The 21,803-nt window shown below is 48.7% G+C and overlaps 1 protein-coding gene across 9 annotated transcripts in view; it reads right to left on the minus strand.

Moving 5' to 3' along the window:
• ZNF536 (zinc finger protein 536) overlaps positions 1-15,335 on the minus strand; it is a 437,649-nt gene extending 422,314 nt beyond the window's left edge. For 4 of the 9 annotated variants that reach the window (XM_081275617.1, XM_081275616.1, XM_081275610.1 and 1 more), the window contains exon 1: positions 12,045-12,190. The gene's annotated coding sequence lies outside the window, so the exon portion shown is untranslated. The other 5 variants (XM_081275611.1, XM_081275612.1, XM_081275613.1 and 2 more) reach the window with 5 other exon arrangements.
• Between the last annotated feature and the right edge of the window lie 6,468 nt (positions 15,336-21,803).

Consider the following 21,803-nt stretch of genomic DNA (forward strand, 5'->3'; position numbering starts at 1 on the left):
AAGTGTGATAGGAAACCAGCTCTCCATGGGCTCTGCTCATGCTACTCTTCAACCTCTCTCACTCCAGCCACACAGCAGCCCCTGCTGCTTCTTGGTAATGTCAAATACAATCCTGCATCAGGGCCTTTGCACTTACTGTTCTTGTAGTCTGTAATGCTCTTTTGAGATCTTCACCACTAAGTCTGTGCTCATGCCACTTTCTTAGTGAGGTCCCCTGCCCCACTTACTTAACATCACAGCTACCTCTCCACCTCCCATCTTGCTGTACATGTGTTACCTGCTTCATTTTTCCCTATAACAACATCAGAATCTGACGTGCTATTTTAATCATTATTTTTTGCAGAATGTAAGCTCCATGAGAGCACAAGTTTTTATGTGTTTATTTACTGTCATATCCCCAGGACTTAGAATGGTTCCAAATGGGACTGGGGATGTGGCTCAAGCGGTAGTGTGCTCGCCTGGCATGCGTGCGGCCCAGGTTCGATCCTCAGCACCACATACCAACAAAGATGTTGTGTCCGCTGAAAACTAAAAATAATAAATATTTTTTAAAAAAAGAATGGTTCCAAATGCTGGTACAACATCAAACAAATGAGCCACTGCCGAGCCACCCCCATAAGACTTTGCCCAAAATAGTGTCCTTGGCAAAGTGCAGTTGCCAGACCACTTCCCACTGCCATGCTCTTGCCTTTTCCCCACCAAAAGCTGTGTTCCTCACTCCTTGTTGATTTATTCAAGAAACACCAGTTACATACCGAGGCCTAAGTACCTAGCACCTTTCACTTTAGTACCTAGTACCCTTCACTTAGTACCCAGTACCTCACAAGAAGATCCATGAAGCCTACTTTATGTGTACCACCTGCTGGCAAAGCTTCCTTCTCAGAGCCTGGCTGTCCACCCCAGCTGCATGTGGCTCTTCCAGGGTTGATTCTGTCTCTGGGGTTGTTCATAAGCAGGCCCCAGGGAGGTCAGGCAGCTGCAGTCAGCACTGTCTGCAGGGGCAGCCCCAGGCCACCTCCCCGGCAGACCAGCATGCAGCCAGGGGCTGCCCTGGGACATGGTAGGGAGGTCCTAAAGGGGCTCAGAGGGCCTGGCCCTTCTAACCTGCTTTCCTGAAGAGATACTGTCCCCTTGAAGCTCTAGAGCTGAACACCGGCACATTCGAGCCCATCCCAAGAAACCCCTAGGATGTGACCAGTGTCAACACTTTGCACCTCACTGATGATAGGCAAAAAAAAGGCCAGGGACCCTGCCCTGGTGTCTCCTGCAAAGGCTGCCCTGAAAGCCTAGAGAAGACGCGCTCCTGAACTCCGAGGCTCCGAGCAGATGAGGGCAGGCTCCCAGAAGGCCTTGCGTGTGGCTCTTTTTTGCAGGGGTAGGTGCCCCCACACAGCTTCACGGAGCTGGAAGGGTGTGAAATGAAGCTTGAGAGAAGAGTGGGACATTAAGGTAGGGACCAGAGAGGCAAGGACCCTCTAGGAAAAGGAAGAGATACTTTTAGGGTCTGGGGGTTGGTGTCCTTCACTTCCCACCAGCAGAGGAGGGGATGTGGGTCTTCACTCTTATTCCCAGGATATAAATTAAAAAGGGAAAGGACTCCTATGCCCAGAACACATCTCCCCCTTTAGGGTCCAAGGGGAGAGAACGGCAGAATCTGCAACTAAAACAAGGATGTCCATCTCACAACCCTGGATCTCCAACTGTTCTGTTCCAGAAAACTCCATCTGCAGAGAAGCTCCAGGAGGAGCCCAGAGCCCCCTTCCAAAAGGCACGAGCAGCCACGCATCCCAACACAGGTTTCCTGCAGAGAGAGGCCTACCTTGCCACCTACCTGCAGCTTGACCTTGGGCAAGTCACACCACATGGATAAGCCTCCCTCACTCAATCAAAAGACAGAGAGTATCCCAAGGATTAAGTTAAATGATACCTTGCATTTTAAAACCCAAGGCCATCAATCTAATAAGCACCCAATAAATTTTAGAGGTTTATTTACAGGACTTGATCTTGGTTTCAAATATACCCGAGGAAGATGGGATCTTGCTTCTTATCACAGCATCGCTAGGGTATTCCCGGCTGTCCAATGGAGGCTGACACTATCCTTTTGTCACAGGTTTAGGGGCCATTGGGAAAAAAACCTCCTGGGAAAACCATCCTGGACTTCCACCTGGTCGTCTGTAAAAAAAAGTGAGGTTTGACTCCCCACCTCTTGCTTGGGTGACTCGTTTGGAATGAAATGGCTATAGGTTCAACTCGCCAATTTAATACCTCATACTTGAGCGTCAGTTTCCCTGGAATCAATACATGAATACACACCAGGATATAAATTAGGCAAATTCCTTTAGTGTGTGTGTGTTGTGTGTGTGTGTGTGTTGTGAGTGTGTGCGCGTGCTCATTTGGAACCAGAACCCCTGAGATCATCACTACTCTCATTCTGTTGTTGGTCTGGAGATAACAGTCTTATGGTGGTTTTGTTCTTGTTCAGAGCATTAAACCTACTTAGGACACAAAGGCACTTGATATTTTCTAAAATGCATGAATGAATGACAACACCTTCTTGGGTGCCTTTGGCTTTGCCTCCAGGGAAAAGATGGAGAGAAAAATGTATCATGTTCCCACCAGGATTCCAGCAACTGGTGTACGGTGTGCATGTATGTGGACAAGCATGCAATGCCACTTCACAGGTCTGTGTATGTAAGTGCATGCGTGTATGCTTGCATGTGGCATATGTACATGTATGTGTGTGCATCAGTGATACACATAACATGTGAACATGTGGGGGAATCGTGGTGCTAATATTTGGTGGATTGGAGTGAGAATGCCTGTTTAGTGAAGGCGTAGACCCCACCCCCACCCAGACTCCTCCATGAACTCAGCCGACCCTATAAAATGCATCTTCAGAAACATAAGAAATCAATCCGCCGATACTTATTGATCCCCAGGTGAATAACTCCAAAGACCAGCCAAGGCAACAAAGGAGCAAGGAGACCTCTCCAGCATCTCTGCAAATGACTGGCACACACAGCTTTGGGCGGGGGCCACATTTCTAAAATATTCAACAAAATGTAGAAAACGAGTAATAATCGTAGCTGGCTATTCCTCGAATAGCTGGTCCCTGGGCTCTTTCATTAATCATTTTTCTCTTTCAATGCAGGAAAGAGACTTTGATGAGGCAGGAAGAATTATTCCAATCCCACCGATGAGAAAACTGAGGCTTGGAGATAAAAATGCCCGGCTCACAGCTTGTAAGTAGAAGAGGCGGGTGTTGAACTCAGTCCCATCTGACTGGTCCTGAGCTCTCTATTATGGTGTGACGCTGCTTAAGAACAAAACAAAACAAAGCAAACATGCTTCAAGCTCTTCCTCATTTACAAACTCGATGTTTTTCCAGCTCAATGAAACAAGTATCTCAATTGTGGAACGAAAGAGGGAATATCCCTAAAAATTAAATTATGCAAAAAGTGAACTTACAGATATTGATATATTGAACAACACACATGTACTAAGTAACCCTTGCAAAAAAATTAATTAGAAAAATAGAATGCACACAAAGAATTCTTCTTTAGACTCTCCATTTTCTGAAGCAAGTATAGAGTAAGCAAGCGAAAAATTGGGTAAAGTTTCCCTGCACCCACCTAAAGATTAAACCACTGATTGATGATGGAGATTAATAAAATGGAGGTTGCCTTGGCACTCCAGGCCAGCAGAAGTCTGACTTGCCTACCACCAAGAAAGAGATCAGGGAGCACAAATACCTGCACAATTGAGTACAAATTATCATACTGGCATTTTGCATTAGATTCTGCTAAGGCCTCCAGTTCCTGGAGAAGCAAGCACTCTGTCCCCAGCCTCCCCAGGCCACCTGGCCCCTTCACAATGACCTCCACAGGAAGCCAACCTCCACCAGACAGGAGTCAAAGAGACAGATTCCAACTCAAAAGTCTATTCTGAGGAAGGAAGCAGCTGGAAACCACTCATTCTTTAGATCAATGAACAAATTATTTTATTGAAGGTGGTATTTGGAGATCACACACAAAAATTACCCGTGATTTTTATCTGAGTAATATTATCATGCAAAAGGAAAAAAAGTTTTCTTAACAATAGACCCCTGTTGTCCCCAAGATCCACACATGGGCCTAGTATTTTTTCACCAGGCAGTGCCTGGAAGGAAAAAAAAAAAATCTCACACAGGGATCTAGCTCTTGTCAACCTTTTGAAACAGGAGGGAAAATGCGAGGATCAGGTTGCTGGTATCAGTGAGATAAAAGGGCAGGATGTCAAAAACGCAACCAGTTCTTTCTCCGAGAGGGTTTTGATGATACTCTGTACCCTAATATCTGGAATATATTACTTGACCTCAGACAGTCATCGCTAGAGAATAAACATGCCAACAGGCACAGCAGGCACATCCCCCTCCAAAAGACAGGCCAGATCACCATCCGTTACATCACAGGGCACTGTCATGGGAAATGCCAAGCAGATGACCAGGCCCCGGCTGAGCCCATCATTTGTCACATACTCCGAAGACCACTGTGTCTTCCTTGGGGTGACAGTAGTTATTAAAGGAGAAAATTGCTATCTTACAGGCTTCATCAATACATTTTTAGATGATGCAAATATCCGTGGCAGCTTATCTATACTATTTCTTCTGCCTCCAAAATATGCTAGATGGTAATTTTAAATGGAACTAAAATGGCAATGCAGTGCCCCCCCTCCACACCCTGCACCACCCGCCCTCAAACTTTAACAAAAGCTTTTTCAAAATACTTTGAGAATGAGTGTGTGTGCAAAAGAGTGAAAGAGCAGATAAGGAGGAAATGGGGGGAGAGACTGTAACAAAATAAAACAAAACAAAAAAACACAGAAAATAAATATTAAGTTGTCAAGTCAATGATCTCAGAAAAGAATCGCAGACGGAGCAGCGTCTGGCTTTTTGCTTAAGAAATGGTGCATGCAAAGTCCGAGAGCACTCCAGGCAGGAGCTCCAGACCACTCTTGAGCTCCAAGTCCTGAGCACCCCGCAGGACTCGGGGAGAGTGAGTGGCACTGCTGCCGAGGCCAGCACAGAGGCGGCCCTCCTGGATCAGAGAGAGGATTCGGCTGCGCAGATTAAATCCTTTCATGTCGGCATGTGGCCGCTTTTCTCCCTCCCCACATTCCCACACTAGCACTTTTCCACCTTTTGAACTCTTCTTACACGATTGGGGAGGGACTGCCACCCACCAGCGCTGACCCTCTTTCGGGTGGAAACGTTAGTGAATAAAGTTTCTCAGATGCTAAGCAATCCTGCACCGAGTTTAATTAGCAGATCCAGCCGCGTTCCATCAGCGAGGCAGGCGCTCTCTGCTCCGTGCAGATTTAAGGCTGCCGAAAAGAGCCACTTGGCACCGACAAGATTCCAAACCCCCAAACTGGGAGCCCAGGCCGAGGAAGCGAAATAATTATAAAGCACTTTAGCTGTAATTTCAATAAGACTTCCAACCCCCTTCAATAGGTTCATATAAAGGACGACCTTTCCTTCATAATTTGGAAGGCTCTGACTGATTGGACTGTGATAGATTTTTAGGGAGAATTAAAATTTTAGAAAAAATAACCCCAAGGATTTCCCGTGCTACTTTTTCTTCTGATCAATAAGGGATAACTGTTCCTAGATATTTTGAGAGACAAAAATGAAACATTGAACTGTCCAAAGAGATTACATTTTATATATAACATCCATGTGATCTGTTGACTATCTCTACAATGAGCATTTAGCTCATGCAGAGTTTCCCAATATTTTCTCCTTCCTGCAAACAAATTTACAACAATGCATATGTTCTCAAAGCCACGAGTTCTGGTTCATATTTTTTTTTTAACTTTCATTTTAAAGGCAAGCTGGTATCATTTGGAAGGATGATTTCTGTTCCCAGTAGGATTATATGGAAAGGTGGGGGTGCAAAGGAGGTGAGGGTCACGAGCCTCCCTGGGCCAATGCAGCTGGCTTCAAATCCCGGCTGGGCCCTGCCACAGCTGTGTGGCTACAACAAGTTGTCACACCAGTCAGTTTGCCCACTGGGAAGCTGCACTAAGGGATACCCTTCTCTGGCTTGTTAAGTGGCCTTTAAACAAGAGACTAGCCCAAGCTGCAGAATTCGGCACCAGGCAAGGGACAAGCACCCACCACCAGCTACTGCAGGCACATCTACAAAAAAAGTACCCTAAGACCCTCCCCCCACAGGTGCCTGGACACTGCAGGCAGAGAAATCCATTGAATTCACACAAACTTCTGAGGCCCTTACCATCTAGCCCTTGCATGAACTGAAATCTCACTCAGATCTATGGGAATTACATGGGAGCCTCAGAAATGCAAGTGAGAACATCATTATAATTAAGGCTGAATGGGCAATTCTGTGATTAATCTCAATTTTTAGGGAATTTATGAGTTGGCTTTTACAACCCAAATAGAACTACGCATGTGTGTGCGAGTGTGTATGTGTGTGTATAATTTGGTAATGAAGCAACAGAAAGACTAAAAAAAAAAAAAAATGTGAAGGGGGCTGATAGTCCCAACTGATGGAAAGGCTGAGGTATGGTATGAAGCAGGGTAGAGCTGGCAGAGAAGCATCCAGGCATCAGAGCCAGCAGGGAGAAGGGTGGGGGGGGGCAGGAACACATTCCCCAGAGACAAGCCCACCTTGGTAATCAAAGACCCAACTAAACACGACTCAGGTAATCAAAGCTGTAATGCCTTGATAGAAAACTTTCAGGTTAATGTCAGCTCAAGCCTACGGTGATCATTTTTCCTGTGTCAAAAACGGCACTTAATTTTCTCATTGTAAAGCCACAGACTGAGAATAGGCAGGTAGAGGAGGGGGAGACCTTATAGGCTGGTTTTCCTTCCTGCATCTCTTAGTGCCTTGGAAGCATCTGCATTAGCTTCCTGCCCCCGCTCACCTGGAGGCTCTCACACACCTCAGAGGTCTTGCTTGGTCCCCAGGATCTTCTCTGCCTTCTCAGTGCAGCCTTAGAGGTAGGAAGGCAGCTGAACGTGGGTCAGGGGGAGGCTTTGCACCAGTAGAGGGGTTGAGTATGCAGAGGGGTGGGGTGGGGGGGCTCCTCCTGGACTTTCCACCTACCCCACTCATTGCCTCTGTTTCCTTTCTGAACTTCAGGACAAATATGGTACCTGTCCTCACAGGAAGTTGTAAAACACTCAGTGCCCTCCCTTCCATAATAAATGCTCAGAAATAAAGGACTGTCAGAATCCTGCCACCAGGGTTCAAAGCCTGAGAACTGTCACTTTGATTTACATGTCACCCTTAGTGGCCCAAAGACACAGTTTTCACCCCCAGGTGCATTTTTAGGATCTAATCAATGCTTTAAAAATCAGAGGGGCTGGAGTGGTGGTTCAGTGATAGAGAGTTTGCCTAGTGTGAAACTCTGGGTTCCAACCCCAGTTCTGCCAAAAAAAAAAAAAAAAAAAAATCCGAGTTGGGTCCCACACCTTTGTTCCAGACACCTCTCACCCATTTATTCTCCCACTCTTGAAGTTGTCCTTCATCACAGACCCTTTAGGTCTGCCCTCATTTGGTGCAGGCCTCAATCTCCTGATCTTACAAGGAGCACTGGGGCATGTGTGTCCCCCTGCCAGCTTTCAAACTCCCTGAGGGTGGAACTAAAGCTGATATATCTCTCCCCCCTTTTGTGGGCCTGGCTCATGAAAAGTATGGGAAATGAGCCTAATTGCCTCTCTCCCAGGAGGTATATGGAAATGTCTTCAGACATTTTTGATGGTCATAACTGGTGTGGGGGGACAGGCTACTGGCATCTGGTAGAGGTCAATGATGCTGCCAAACATCCTATAGTGCACAGGACAGATTCCCACAAGAGGGAAAGGTCTGTAATACCCTGGTCTGTAGAAAAGATACCCAGGTTATTAGGGCAAGTTCTACCCAAGGCCTCACCCTAACCTAGAATCTTGCCTCTTAGGGAAAATGGGTAGGATATCACTTCCAGAGTCATCTCCAGCAGGCCCACAGCATGTGAGAAGTCAAGTACTGGCTACTTTTTGTATCGAAATATAAAATAAAAACCAAGGATTATAATAATTTTTAAAAGTGAAAGGTGGAGATGAGACAGGGTCCTCAAGCAGACAACAGAGACAGCCGAAACCAGCCCTAGGCCTGTACAATGCAGCCTGGGGGCAGACAGTCCACAGAAGCCTGTGGATGGCATGCACTGGCCAAAGAAGGCCCCACCCCCACCCCAGCTACTGCTGGGGCCCTAGGTAGGTGGCCTGCTGCATGGCCCACCTTCCTACAATGGTTTCCATCCATATCTGCCTTCATTTGGAAACATAAAATAAAATAGGATCTAAAGAAGGTGGCATATGTTGCCCAGGGACCACATCCTGAGCATGTGCATTTCCTGAACTTTCTGATTCCTTCCATTTATTTCCCCACCCATCCCTCCACCTCACAGGACCACTTACAAACTCACTAATCTCTCCTGGATAGTGTAATAGGGGGTGAAAGGAAATCATCTCAGAGCAGGTGCTTCTAGTGGATGGCACCTTCCCCCAGTACATACACGCTCTCTCACACACACACACACACATACACACATACACACATACACACCCTGCCATCACCACAAATGTGACCACTGGGGCCACTTCCCAGCTTAACTTATTCTGACTCCACCCATTATCCATTCACCCCCCTAAAGACACTCAGTGCTACCAAGATGGACATCACAGTACCCCAGAGTCAAGAGACCTGAACAATCAATCCTCCTTGGCAAAAGGCCTCCCTCCCAACATCTCTTACTGGTGACACATAAAATACACAGGTGAGCCAGATGTGGTGGCACATGTCTGTAATCCCAGTTACTCAGGACAGAAAGATCATAAGTTTGAGACCAGCCTCAGCAATTGAGCAAGACTCTTAGCAACTCAGTGAGATTTTAGTCTTGAATAAAAAATAAAAGGGCTGGGGATGTAACCCAGTGGTAAAATGCCCCTGGGTACAATCCCCAGTACCAAAATAAACAAACCCACCAACCAAAGAAAGAAAAAATTAATAACCCACACAGGTTAGTGCAGATAGCCAGGTGGGCAGAGCCCTCCATTCCCCAAGGATCTTCTCTTTTTCTTCCAGTCCCTCTGCAGCATCAGTCATACCCTGCCATAGCTGTAGTCAGACTTGGCGGGGCCACGCCTGCGTGCAGAACAGGTGTGTGTTCACAGAGAAAGCCCTTTGATTCACAAGCTCCTACTAACAGAGGCATCTCCAAGGTGAGTGAACCTGCACCTTGCCTTGAGACACCAACATACAACCTTCTCAGCCCAAGAGAAGTCATCAGGCCACCAGATTAATGACCTTCTATCCCAAATCTAAGACCCCACCTGGAGACAAGGTGAAGCAGGACTGAGCATTCACAGGCTCTAGGTCTTGGCAGACATGCTGTCAGGGCAGGGGGTGGTGGCGCTCTGTCTTCAGCATGGACAAAAGTTCACCTACAGAAAACTCCCTTCTGTTTTTAAATTTGCATCAAGTCTCATTTTAAATAATGTTGAGAACAAAATGCAAGCCGATATTTCAGCTTACTTAAAAGGCTTATTAAAAACACTAAATCCAAAGATGTTAAAAAGCTATAATTGTCCTCATTCAAACTGGAAAAATAAATCTATTTGCTTTCTTCTTTTATGGTACTCTCCTTTAAAAAAAAATAAGTTCATCTATATTCTCATGAGCATCATTGCTATCTTTTTTCCCCCTCCATTCAAGGCACTTTAAAAACACCTGTGCCATTCATAGCCAACTTTTGAGCAAAAGGCAACCACATTTGGGAAAGGCTGTTTAACTGATTTCCTGATGCCAGATATATAAGTTTGTCTTGTTTAAAAAGTAAGATGCAGTTCACAGTTTCCTTGAATGGGCTTGTGGATTTTATAGGTCTGAGCTGATGAAAATTTCTTTGGTTACCTAAGGCAGGGCAGACAACCTTACCAGCTCAGCAGGCAACGATTCTGCATCTCAGCAGTGCCTTAAGCACCCGATGGGCAACTGTGATTAGTAGGGCTGCACCTACTGGCCACCTCCCTGTCCTCTCCTGTAATGGGGGCTATTGGCCTCTGGCTTGGACCAATGCAGCGTGACTGACGCTTGTCGCCTGCTCTAAGTCTCCCGTGAAGACAGCCCCGGCCAGCAGTTAAGTTGCTGAGTTGTGAGGATCTCAAGCCTGCTCAGAAGTTAAACACTCCAGGCATAGAACAAGATGGGTTTTCAGAGCACTGGTCCAAGAGAATGCAAATTTATTGAAAGCGTTTTCTCCAGGTTTTTCATAATTACCATTTATGTCTCCTGGAACTGTTTCCCCGAACCCAGTTTAGGGTGAAAGCATTTTAAAGACTTTCTCTGCAGATGACATATGAGGTACTAACCTTTTTTCATATGCCCAGATGTTAAGTTCATTTTCATCACATTTATGCAAATTTCATTTGAACAGTAAATCAAAAGAAATCTTAAATCATTGTACACTATTTAAAAATCAACACTAAATCCGGTTTACTTGCAGTGATATTAACATAAAGTACAGCTAATGGACTGGAGGTAGGAGGCAAATGTCACAATCCCTTCTTCCATACAATGGCTGCAGAGAGACAAGGAGTCCTGGCCATCCCTCAGACACAAATGTCTCTGTCTGGTGACAACTGGATTCCACTTTTACTAGATTAAGGATGTTCTGGAAACCAAAGCCTTCTAAAAGTTCTCCAAACTTTGCAAAAACAGAGATTCCCTCAGTCCAGGAGCCTGTCATTCACATCAGTGTCTAGATGAGGCAGAGAAAGTCCAAAGGCAGGGCCTGGGTGGCAATACTTCTGGCAGCTGGCTCCCTCCTCCTGGGGGGAAAAGTTAATTCCTAGGGCTCGCTGGTCCTGCATTTGTCAGGGAGCTGGACGTCAGTGCTATCATTACCAAGCAAATCAGCCAGGCGGTTAATGGTGGAATCAGGAGACATTTGCACTCAGCTATCAGAATGACATCATAACTAAAGCAGCCTGAAGCCCTAGGCTCTCTCTGAGCAGAGGCCAGAGGGCTGCTGGGGGCGCCCCCCTGCGACTCCCTTGGCTGAAAGCTGAGTCCCTGGGCCCTTCCAGGCAGGGTGGTGGGCCCAGCCCCCAGCGAGTTCCCAAGCTAGTCCAGCAAACAGGAACTGGGGTTACAGCCTTCCCTCAAGCCATCGACTTTCAGGTTCTGCACACTATAAATAATAATAATATATTATGTATTTTTAATAATTCGAGAGACGCGTAAAGCCACTTTTCTCATCAGGCAAAAGCTGGCATTTTATGAATGCAGCTACATCTTTGCTGTAGAATTTATGGCGTTTCTGAGAGAATTGTCAATCTATCGGTGACCCTGTCTTAAAAAAAAAAAAAAAAAAAAAAGCTCTGCACTCTCTCCTTCGAGCAATAGAAATAGATGTCGCTGGGGGAAGGGGGGGGGTCAAGCTAAGGGAAAGCCCTTCCTGCTCTTGTTTTGGTTGCTTTTCTTCCTTTTAAAGCACAGTCGAACACTGACACAAACGCGCGCGCGCGTACACACACACACACACACACACACACACACACACACACGGAGACACAAACCTTAGAATAATGGGGAAGGCATTTGGCGACAAGCTGCATCCGCAGCGCAGCGCGACGAGCAGCCAGCCCCGCTCGCTCGCAGTTCAGCCCTCCACCAACAGCCGCGAGGACTGACTACCCGCCCCCGACCAGAGATGCCCAACTCCACAGCGTCCAAGAGATCGCCTCTCCGGTCTTGCTACAGGTACACGCGTGGCCCGAACACCACACCTGGCCCGAAAAGTCGGGAGACAGGGAGGAAAAAAAAGTTGTGCGAGCAGCCAGCCGGGCAGGTCGGGAGCCCACAGATGCAGTCCTCCCGCCGGCTAGCGGCTCTCACCAGAGGCCGGCCGGGCAGCGCGCGGCTCCCGGCACCTAGCTCGCCGGCTTTGCGCGCTAACCTCGGGGCGCTCTGAGGCCACCGCAGGGCACTTACTTGGCACTTGCTTTTGAGTGTGCAGGTCGTCGCGGCTTTCACTTGGGTTTTCAAACAAGTTTCAGGGAGGAAGAAGGAGGCAAAAAAAAAAAAAAATCCAATTATGCAAATAGACTCCGGACTGGGAGGCGCGCGTTGGATCTGACGCTGCTACTGTACGAGTTCTCGGAGCAGCCCCGGGCCGGGCAGATTTATGGGGGCGCGTCACGGCTACGCCAGGTCCCGCCGCCGGAGCATCTCGAAGTTAATTAAAGCGGTAATGTCCACTTTCCCGGCGACCCTCCGTGCGTGGGTTTACTATTTCACTATCAAACCCGACCCCAGCGGGGTCGGGGGCCCGCTACCCCACGCCTTTCCTCCTTCCCTGTTCTTGCTTCCCCCTCTTTTTTCTCTCTCTCTTCCTTTTTCCTCTCTTTCGTCTCTTTAAGTCGCCTGCCTTCCACTCAGTGAACAATGAACAAAGATGTGAGTGATGGGAAAAGATCGCCCCCCCTCCCAACCTCAGCAGTGAGCAAGCTGGTCTTACAGTAAAAATCCAGTTGCTAATAACAAACTGGGAGGGAGGAAAAAAACAGTGCGTTCCCAGTCTAACCTCCCCCTCTGCACACACATACACGCACGCACACACACGCGCGCACGCACACCCCACCCCAAGTTCACCTAAGCCCTGACTAGGGACTAGGGCGCCAAGGCCCGGGAGCGCGGAACTACCCAACTTGCCGGGAAACAGAGGACACCATGGGACAGGGGCGGCGCTCGCTCGGACCAAGATCGCTTCCCGCGCCCCTCCCCGTCTGCTCCCCGCCGTCAGCCCCCTCCCAGCATCTACACGGACTAGCCGGGCCCAGCGGCCCGCTAGGGCTGCCCGGCGGCCGGATGCGCTCAGCAAACGCGGCCCCTGTCGGATTTCTGCTAAACTGCACAGCGGCGACGGCGGCAGCGGCTGCCGGGAGAAGGCGCAGGAGCAACCGCAGGCCGGCCCCGCGCGCGCACTCACCCCGCCCGGCACGCTCGCCTGTAGCCCATGCCCCGCCGGCCGCCCGCTCCCACCCGCGCGCACGCCAGTGGCCCCAGACGCACCGGGCGCCCGAGCCCAGCAGGCCAGCACAGCGCGCAGCCGCCGTATTTTCTGCTAAAGTGAAAACTAAGGCGGCTGACAAATCACGTCTCCTGCAAGGCACCCGTTAGACATAACAATATCCGGCAAACAAAACCCGGCCACCGCTGCAACTGGCGCGCGGGGTTGGGACCCCGCCCTGCTCCTCGGTAGCCCCCGACCTCTTACTACCGCCCCCGCAAACCCCAACCCTCCAAGCTCCCATCAATCCAGTTCTCCACCTAACTCAAGAGATTGTGTATATGCTCGCCGAAAGGCTACAGTAAGGATGACTCACAATACAAGAGTGAAAAGGGGAAGGGGGGGCACCTTAACTTTCCACCTGTCCCCAAAGAAAGCCCTGCAGGAGTTTCCTGAGAAGATTTAAGGAGAGGGGACACAAAGCGTTCTCTCACTCACTCGCGCTCTCTCCCTCTCTCCCCCAACCCCCTTTTCTCCCCACCCCCCCCAACTTCCCCGCGCCTGCGTTTCTACCTTCTCTCACTTCGCATACGTCCATCTATACGGAGATATCTATATTTTAAATTATTTGCAAAACTGCAACAGATGGGCGCGTCGAAATCTGGACACTTTCCTACTCATCAAAGAAAAGCCCCCCCTTATTTTATTTTATTTTATTTTTGCCTAAAATACATCCCGAGTCCCGCCTACGACTGTTTTCCTTAATTCATTTTCAAAAAAAAATAATAATAATGCCTTAAAGCAAACAGAAAGGCTTATTAGCAGCGATCATTCTCGCCCCAGTCCTATGTCTGGGCTGGGGGGTGCTTTCCCCTAAATTGCCCTGTTCCCAGACGCCCCCCCCCCAACCCCTCCCTCTCCCCCACCTTCCAGAGCCCCCCACGCCCGTACTTCCTCACTCTGATTGGCCTCATTTCTCCAGCCCGGGACTGGCCGGCTCAGTTCCCTCCATAACCTGTTACTTATTTATTTATTTATTTTTGTCTCTGGCCCCCGCTTGCCCCCAGGGCCGCGGCGATCTGGGGCAGGTGCTACCGGCGCCGCCTGCACTTGCAGGAGCCATGGCCCTTTCTCGGGGTCGCGGGTTCAGACCCTGGCACCTCGGCCCCGGCCTCGGCCTCGCCGGGCTCCCGGGGCGCAGGAGGCCGGTGAAAACACAAAATGGCAGGTCTCAGAGGCCCTCGGCTCTGGCAAGTTTGATACACTGTAAGCATCAGCTAACTTTGATTAAAAAAAAAAAAAAAAAGGTTACAAATTACCCTCTCTCTCCTAGGCGGAGGGGTCAGTATCTCACAGCCAGCGGCGGCGAGGGGAAAGGGGGGAGCAAGGGGAGCCCCAGTTCCAGGCAGAGGAGAAAATGGGGAAAGTCACTTGAGCAGAAGTTTCCGCGTCCCCAAACTCCCCCTCCCCTTACGAGTTTTCCCCCCCACCCCCAAAACCCTTCTGAAAGTTTCCGGGGGCCTTTGAGCCGCTTGCCCGCCGCGCGCGGACTGGGGGCGCGGGCCGGGGCCGGAGCTGGGCGCAGGGTCCCTCTCGCGCGCCGGGGCGCGAGGCCCGGAGACTCCCTTTTCAAACTAACGGTCCCGGGACCGTGGGCGGGGGAGGCGGCCGCCCGGGCGCTGGTCCCGCTCGCCGCCGAAGTTCTCTAGCGCCATTCGATGCCCGGCCGCCGCCGCTTTCTTGGTTTTCCTTCTCTTTTTTTTTTTTTTTTTTGCCCCCGCTGACAGCTCCTCTCGCCCACGTCACAGCCACGGATATTTAATTAGACCGTATTTTTTAATCGCGATGGGGCGAGAAGGAACCGGGCGGCAGGCCTCGCCGAGATGAGGAGGGGGAGGGGATGGGGGGTGCTACGCCAAGAGTCCAAACTCACTTTGCCACCTACCGGACGCCGGGGCGGTCCCCCCGCGCCCGCCGCGCCCCCCAGTGCCCCCCCACCGCGCCGCGCCCCGCGATCCACCCCCCCACCTTTGTTTTCCCCTTACCTTAAACATTGAAACGCGGGCGTCGGGAGCAAACTCGGGCACGTAAACGGAGCGTTGTAAAAGATTGTGTTCAATGAATAATGAAACATGTCCACATGATTGACTTGATCATTTTCCGGGGCTGAGGGGGGACGGGCGCCCAGCTCGCGCGCCTCGCTCGCCCACTCGGCAGAGCCCGGCGAACTGTTCCCAGCCCAGCCCGGGCAGGGCAGGCTCGGTTTTCATCAGCCTCTTTTCAGAATCGCCCCGTTCATTGATACTCATCACCCAGCCCCAGCAGACATCCCCATCCCCGGCTCGGCCTCCCCCTATCTGGTAGGTGAAATGCATTGTACCATTAAAAACGCTCTCCATTGTCGCCCTGGCATAATTCACAGCAACTAGATAGGTCTTGCGGCATTTAGCTTTGATGAGCCAGAGACTGAACCCTTGATATAATAATCTACAAAGAATGGTGTGTGATCGTCCATTTTTTCTCTCTGTCTAGCAACTAAGAAACCATTTAACACAGCGCAGCTTGCTTCTGACCTTGAGCTCATGTAAACACACTTATTAAAATCTATCTATTCTCCAAGAGCTACATTCTGATTGTCAGACTCGTTACTGAGACATATATCAGCCCCTTCGCTTGTCACTACTTTGCATTCCTGCCTTTGACTAAAGAATTTTTTATCCAGCCGAGAGGAGAGAGAGAGAGAGAGAGAGAGAGAGAGAGAGAGAGAGAGAGAGAGAGAGAGAGAGAGAGAGATTGCCACGGAGGGAGAGGAGAGAGAGAGAGAGAGAGAGAGAGAGAGAGAAGGGGAGAGGAAAAAGCGTAATTCTTACCTGCTTCTGAAACTATTTAAAGTCTGTTTCTTTTCTGGGGGGGAAAAAAAAAACTCCCGGGTGAATCTCGGTGGACAGCGGGACGCGGAGAATCAGTCACAGCCCGGGCGTTTAAGGGAGTCATCAGCGATCAAATGACGTTGATCCGCGCTGTAACCTTGTGGCGTATTTAATGTAAATAAGGCAGTTATGTTGCCAATCGCCGCGATACAAACACGGAGAGGTCCTCAGCCTCGCCTCCCGCGCCTGCCATTAGAGGCGACTTTATTTACAGACACTATTTAGGAGATCATGATAATTCTAAAACAATACTAGTGCCAAATGATTATGAAAATATGATTTTAATTAATCACGTAGTAGGCAAGGAAATTAGCATACGGTAATTAAACTTCGAGAAAAACGTCACGCAGGTTCTCTGCCTTATGGGTCCAGAATAATCATCACGCGGTGGGCTCCAGGACTTAATTATCAAACAAAATAACTTTTTTAAAGGCAACTTTGCAAGGCTGGTCCTCAAGGCGAACGTTTTGGTAAATAACATACGCGGAGGTAACAAGGTGGAGATTTTGAATGGTACGTGAGCTTGGATTTCTGTGAAGCAAGGAAGGGGGGGAAAGAAGAGGGGGGAAAAAAGCTGAATAATGCAATTATGGATTCTCTGTCCTAGAGTTGACAAAAGCTGGTGCCTCAAAAGCCTCTTTGTTATGGGATTATATAATGATCCTGGTGTCATTATGGGTAAAAAAAAAAAGATTCAGTAATAATAATAAAAGAAGTATCCAGATACACCAATGAACAGCTTGTTAAAAAAAAAAAAAAGCTTGCATGTGACATTAGGCATGTTAATAGCAGAAAGACAAAATCCTAAAGAGTTGACAAATATAGAAGGAGATAGGAGGGAGGGGGAGGCCTGTGTTGTGCATTATTAAGAAGCCATGGAGACAGATTGATTATTCAAACTACTCAGCCACGGAGACACTTAAAACACAGATTCAGGTAAGACTTGTTCCAGCCTCTATGAACTGAGTTCCCCCCAAAATGACTTGCTGAGTTTAAACCAGGGCACCACAGTACTTCAAAAGGGAAGATAGAGAGTAAACACGCACAACCTCCCCATCACTACTGGCTCCAGGAGAAGGAGCTACTTAGTTGCAAAACCAGTCCAAGAGTGGGGCAAAGCACAGAAAAGTTCGTGTTGGGAGGAGCAACACAGAGGGAGCCCGGCTAGGGACTATCACACCAGCGCATCGCAGTTGCCTCAGGCACCGGCCTTCCATCTCCTCTCTGGTGGTCAGCTCCCAGGTGCGCAGTCGCTGGGCACCTGGCCTGGTCAACTCTGCTCGCACCCTCAAAGCTGCTCCAAAGAACCCAAGGCACACTCTCTCTTCCTCTTCTCTTTTCTCTCTCTCTCTCCCTCCCTCTCTCCTGCCTCCTTTCCTCCCTCCCTCCTTCTCTCTCTCCCTCCCCCTCTCCCTCTGTCTTCATAGATTTGGGAAGAGGGAAAGGATAGGTTTCTCCCAACCAGCCTGATTCTATGAGATCCTTGAAGTCCACACAAACCTCTGATTTGATTTTTAAAAAACCACCTTCCTACCCCCCCCCAAATAAGTTTAGCAATTCAGTTCGCATTTTCCAATCTGATGTGTCTGAAAATCTTCTTGAACAAATTCCAAAATACAAGGTTTTTTTTTCTTGTACAGAAATTATCATCGCAATCACATCAATGATATCACTATCTCTATGGGAATGATAGCCAGAGCAGTGGGGTGTTCTTTATTTCAATTCTTCGTGGATCAACTGATTATACTCTGTCGTCTTTTGAACCTGTTATTGTAAGTCAAGAGATTCTTTATAAGTGACAGCTCGGACAAAGAGGCGAGCAGGGCCGATCGGGTCGAAAGGAAGTGGCCATATGGACTTGGAGAAAAGGCACTTTCTCCCCGACAGAATAGGGGTGGCAGCCTCATTTTAACCCTCCAGCCGCCAACCTTGCCCAAGTGTTGTAAGACATGGAGGCGGAACTGAGTCTCCTCATCACCCTGGGATGGCACCACCCTGGGTGGTGTCCACTGCGCTGGGACAGTGGCCGTCAGGGCCCAGGTGACGCTTCCAGGGTGGGAGGCTCCAGATGCCTTCAGCCCTTAAAGCCTGTGTCTTAGGAAGGCCGCGCTCCAGGCAGCCCGGGAACCTCGGCTGTTGCCCCCCTGGCGAGATTTTGGGCAGCGGGGTGGGCCAGGACCCGCTGAGGAATGGACTACCTACAACCTGAGGACCGTGCCCCACTGCCTGAATCCAGCCGACTGATCGGGGCTGGGGGTTCATTGGCGCCCCCTCTCGACGAAAGTGTGTTTTTCATTCCTCAAAGGCTTGGTGCTAAGTTAGTGAGCTCAGCAGGGAGACCTGCTGAGCCTTGATGGCTGCACGTGGGAATCAAGGTTGAGGGTGAAGAGCACTGAACAATGGGTAGGGCGACCAAAAACTTGGTCTCTACCTTCGTCCCACTAAAGCAGGGAAGTTCCCATTGACTACCCCACCTAGGAGCCCCACTCTGTGTTTTGAGGACAATTCCCCAATTTGTAGCTTGCAGATGCTTTTCCCATCAAGATTTCTTGATAGCCCAACCTTCTTCCCCTACCCCTGACCCTGCCTAGCACTGGCTCCTTCTACTCCTTCTCAAACTCCAGAGTATTTCTCACTGGTCTTGCCCAGACCAGCCAAACTGCAACAGGTGACTGAGTTTTTAGCAGAAGCTCCCATGGGCCTGATCAATTCCCACATTCAGGAGTCCTGCACTCACCAAGCCTCACAGCTGTCCCTGGGTGCAGCCACTCCCCACCCAGGGGACTCTGAGCAGGTCCTTTCATACCTGCAGTATCTTCAAGGTAGCTCCAGCCCTTCAATTTCTTGAAATTGATGCAAGTAATTGGAAGCCCGGGCTGAGGAGTTAGGCAGGTGACGTCTGTGGGTAAAAATCGAGGTGATGAAATCAGTTCTTGGGAGACTCCTGGGCCAGCTTGGAAACAGGACCTGAAGGAGCCGCATCAGCACCTTGTAATAGGCATTGGGCCACTCAAGGTGCTTCTCACACCAAAGGGTTTGTTCTGACCTCCGTCATTCCATTCTCAAAAGTGACAGTAATTCATAAAGTGTTTCCAAACCATTACTTTGGCCTTGCACTTCCTGTTCCAACAGCACTCATTTTACTTTTGTTTGTACATTTCTTTTCTCTTTGCTCCCTCTGCTCCTTGTAAGTAAGTCTGCCTCCTCACAGAGTGTTTGGCCTTTAGCTAATGAGATGGCCAATACCTATGATCCCTCAGAGATAGAAGCAAAAGAGAAGACACTCCAAGAAGGCTTGGGTTCTGAGTGGAAAGGTGAGCCATGACACTTGTGAATAAATGGACCAGGTACCCCCACTTCAGTGTTCCTATCTGTAAAAAGATGGCTGCCAACCATCTGTAAGGCCCCTTTGATCCCTCAGAGATAATGGTTTTGGGAAGCTGATGGCCACCTTCTTCAAGAAGATATAAGGAAATCTATAAAAGCCCAGGTGTCAGGTGAGGAGTTGGTCTGGATGCCTGCAGAGTTACACCAGACTTCTCATAGGGAGTCTTTGCTTCCCAACTTCAGGTGGCCATCTCTCAATGTGGGAACTCTCCTTCTCTCTCCTTGAAGGCTGCCTGGGCTTCAACAATGGGGTCTCCTTGCCTTGGTGAGGGATTTTCTCTATGGCTGAGGTCATGTGTCTGTCTTCACTGAGGTGAAGGAGCAGCCTGCTCGGTCATAGGCACTTCTGGGCCTCTCAAAGACTCCCCTAAGAGCAGGGTCCAGTGGGAGGTGCCCATTGAGGTGGAAAGTGGTTCCTGAATAAGAAGAAACTTAGGAATTGGAAGTACTTGGCTATTCTGCCACTAACTATTGGTCCCTGGACAACCTTGATCTCCCCACCTCCTACCACGAGCATTCCTTTTTAAGCATACCCTTTAAAGACAGAGTGCAGCTGTCCCACAGTTTAAAAATAAAAAGAAGCAAGAGAAGACAAGAGGAAAGAAGAGAAGAGGAGAGGTCATACCCCTCTTTGAACTTTCCTTGCAGAGGTGGATCCACAGTCTTTTTTTTTTTTTTTTTTGGCACTGGCTACACAAGCTTTCTTCCAATTGCAGCCCCTGCCTTCCCTTTTCCACCCTGAGGGCATTGGTGGATGGGTGGGGGGTGCTTCCTCAGATCCTAGTAATCAGTGCATCACATCTCTCTGGACTCCAATCAGAGTGGATCTGGGTTTGTTGGGTGCTAATGGAGAGGCTGAATGGCTGAAGGACTGTAGTCTCCACCCCCTCACAGAGACCTGGGCAGAGAGATTGCAGAAGCCAAGAGGAGCCTGAGAATGGTGCCAACATGAACAAAGGCATTGTTGAAGTCCTGCTTGGCCTGTATGAAGCCTAAATCCAGCCATACCTAAAGCCAGCGCTACACCTCTGCACCTGTTTGGCAAGCAGACTAATTCCCTTTAAGTTAATTCAGTTTGCATTGGGTTTTCTGCCCCTTGCCATAGAATGAGACCTGATATATTTAGCACCGGACAAGAACAAGGAACACTTGAGCTAGGAACTAGATAACTCAATAACAAGGCTGAAACAGGGTTGGAAAAGCATAGCATGACCCCTGTAGCTCTTTCTACAGCCAGAGAACTTGCTGGAGTTTTTCTGAAAGCTACAGGTGTGCCTTGCTTTGCATTCTAGCTCCATTCCAGGAACAAGGTTTATAAAATGAACTTTTGTAAATTGAATCATATTTCCTGAACTGAGAGAGCTAATTATTTAAGGCATCTCAACATTCAATGTCATTTGTAAAAAGGAATGGTCAGGGCCAAAATAACCAGTAAATGATAATTTATTTATGATTCTACTTTTTCCACATAAGGCTTTATTTTTAAGCAGGACCAACCAGGGTGTTCTCATGGTGTCTTTGTGTTAAGTTAATCAAAGGTCAAGAAAATGTTTTGAGCACTGTTGGATATCATCACAGCTCTATATTATGCTCTTTTGCAAAGCAATGGGCCTGAAACATCCTCGGAACACAGGAGCATCACCTGTGGGCCCTGCAGTTCCACAGCCAAAACCAACTCTGATTCACTTTTGGGGGGGAAAGCCAGGAGGCTGGTGGCCTTTCAATGTAGAACACAGCCTGTGTTTTGTTTGCCTACAGAGAGGGAGTCAGTTAAACAGCCCACAATAATCTAAATTTGGGGAATTGTTGAGAAGTGGAAGCAAAGTATCAAGTTATGAGATGCAACTTCTGGTTGGGATTAAAGAACTTTCCTAAGATGTCCATGGCTCTAATGTTTTCTTCTTATGCTGCAAATGTGTTCACCGTGTAGCACACACAGCCACCACCACCTGGCCCTACTTTTCCAAAGGTCCAATTGTCAACTTGGATTTTAATGTAGAGGTGCAAAGTTTGTCACTAGAAACAAAAGGGATCAAACATTGAGAAAATTAGGTTTTTCAGAAAAGTCCTTTGACTAATAGGTGCAATCTGGTCCCTACAGGTCAAGCAGGATCCAGTACTGAGATTGATTTCCAAGTTGAGCAGGATAAACATAGCCTTGTCAACTCCAGAAAGCATTTCTCTGCAAGAAAATACCTAGGAATCAGATAAATATGACAAAATTAAGGCAAAACAGTTCTCTTGACTCTGGCCACTACCTGAGAGCCCTATGACACAGAACTTTTCCATGGGCCTGTGCAGGGCACAGACAGTAGAACTTGGGTGGATGGTAGGCCAGAGGCCTGGGAAGAATCATCACTACCAAGACTTTGTTTTAAATCCTGATTCATGAGTGTCATGAATTTGGGGAAAATAGAAAAATAA

Source organism: Spermophilus citellus, assembly GCF_964194105.1.
Source record: "Spermophilus citellus genome assembly, chromosome: 18".
In the NCBI taxonomy this organism is placed as follows: domain Eukaryota; kingdom Metazoa; phylum Chordata; class Mammalia; order Rodentia; family Sciuridae; genus Spermophilus; species Spermophilus citellus.